This window comes from Mus caroli, chromosome 4, assembly GCF_900094665.2.
Source record: "Mus caroli chromosome 4, CAROLI_EIJ_v1.1, whole genome shotgun sequence".
NCBI lineage: Eukaryota > Metazoa > Chordata > Mammalia > Rodentia > Muridae > Mus > Mus caroli.
Window position 1 is genome coordinate 91,782,106 of NC_034573.1, and position 2,459 is coordinate 91,784,564.

Below are 2,459 nucleotides of genomic sequence, written 5' to 3' on the forward strand. Positions count from 1 at the left end.
GGGGGGAGGGTATGGGGGACTTTTGGGATAGCATTGGAAATGTAATTGAGGAAAATATGTAATAAAAAATATTAAAAAATTTTTAAAAAGTGTTCAATTCAATTGAATGTGAGTGGCATACAGATCTCAAGTTCAAGACCAGCCTGAGCTGTAATTAAATTCAAAGTCAGTCCATCTAGGAAAGTATGTGTGAGCCCCTGGACTCAATCTCCAACACAAAAGTAAATAGATAAGATACAACACTTGGGGTGAGCAAGATGGCCCGTTGGGTAAAACAGAACCAAACCTGATTCTTGCCAAGCCTGATGGTCTGATTTTAATTTCTGGGAACCATCTGGCAAAAGAAGAGACCTGACTTCTGAAAGTCGTCCTCTAACTGTCACATACATTCTGTAGCATACACACATAAACACACACACACAAATAAGCAAATGCTCAACTCTTTAAGAGCATTCAAGAAAGCAATGAGAAAACAAGTAGCCTGATGGCAAATTTAACAGATTTAACAAACCACAGCCAACAATCACATCAAATGCAGTGTACAACCACCATCAGGGGCCATCAAACTGAAACAAGAAACAGCAGGGCCAGAGAGATGGCTCAGCAGGGGAAGGGTGCTTGCCTCCACAGCTGAAAACAGAGGTCAGCCCCTGGAACCAACATGGTAGGAGGAAAAAAACTGATATCTACAAGTTATCCTCTGACTACATATACACTGTGACATGTTACTCACACAAATTTGTACACACACTAATAATAAAATAATGATAATACTAATAATGAGAAAAGAGAGCTGGACAGTGGAGGTGCACTTGGGAGGCAGAGGCAGGCAGATTTCTGAGTTCGAGGCCAGCCTGGTCCACAGAGTAAGTTCCAGGAAAGCCAGGGCTACACAGAGAAACCCTGTCTCAAAACAAACAAACAAACAAACAAAAAATTGGGAGTGGTTGGGTTGGAGAGCAGGGCTGGGGGAGGGTATAGGGGACTTTCGGGATAGCATTTGGAATGTAAATGAAGAAAATATCTAATTTTTTAAAAAAGGAAGAAAAGAAAAGAAAAGAAAAGAGAATAAAATAACAAAGAAAATGTCTAGGTTTCTGTTCCTGTGCTACATACCATGATGAAAACCGACTTGGGAAGGGATGAGTTTCCTTGGTTACAAGTTACTGTCCATCACTGAGGGAAGCCACAGCAGGAAGCACAGCAGCAACTCAGCAATGTGCTGCTTACTGACTTGCTCCTCTAGACTTGCTCAGCTGATTGCTTATAGAACCTAGGACACCTGCCCAGAGTGGCAGCACCCACGAGGGTGGGGCCCTTCCCATCAATCATTAATCAAGAAAATGCCCTATAGACTTGCTTACAGGCAATCCAGTGGAGGCATTTTTTCAATTGAGGGTCCTTTCCCCAGATAGCTCTAGCTTGTATCAAGTTGGAAAGAAAGAAAGAAAGAGAGAGAGAGAGAGAGAGAGAGAGAAACAGAGAGAAAGAAGGAGAGATGAAGGAAGGAAGAAGGAAGGAAGAAGGAGGAGGAAGGAAGGAAGGAAGGAAGGAAGAAAGAAAGAAAGAAAGAAAGAAAGAAAGAAAGAAAGAAAGAAAGAAAGAAGGAGGAAGGAAGGAAGGAAGGAAGGAAGGAAGGAGGAAGGAAGGAAGGAAGGAAGGAAGGGAGGGAGGGAGGAAGGAAGGGACAGAAAGGAGAGGAGAGGAGAGGAGAGGAGAGTAGGGGAGCAGAGAGAAGAGAAGAGAAGAGAAGAGAAGAGAAGAGAAGAGAAGAGAAGAGAAGAGAAGAGAAGAGAAGAGAAGAGAAGAGGGAGGACCCTATGGGGCCTGTGGCTCCCACCTGTATGCCCAGAACTAAGAAGGTGGAGGCCAGGCCAGCCTGAACTACATTTTGCCACCCTGACTTAAACAAACAAGCAACAAAACTGAAATCAAGAGATGCACTCTAGACATGAAGATATAGACCATAGGGGACAGAGCAGAGAGCAGCTCAGCAGTTAAGAGCACGCACTGCTCTTGCAAAGACCCTGAGTTAAGTTGCCAGCATCCACCTGTAACTGCAATTCCAGTTATAAAGAGCTCAAGGCCCTCTCCTAGCCTCTGTGGTCACTGCACACACGGTACACAGATATACATGCAGGCAAAACACCCATACACTTAAAATAAATACATCTTTTCTTTAAAAAAACAAGTCAAAAGTTGAAAAATGGAAAAAGTTATACCCCATTAATACTATCAAAAAGAAACAATATTAATACCAAAGTAGATTTAACAGCAAAGATTATCACCAAAGATTATTTTATATTTATATTATAAAATTCTATTTTATAAAAATAGAAGGATCAGGATTGGAGAAAGAGATTAGCAGTATGTACTGGCTAGTTTCGTGTCAACTTGACACAGCTGGAGTTATCACAGAGAAAGGAGCTTCAGTTGAGGAAATGCCTCCATGAGATCCA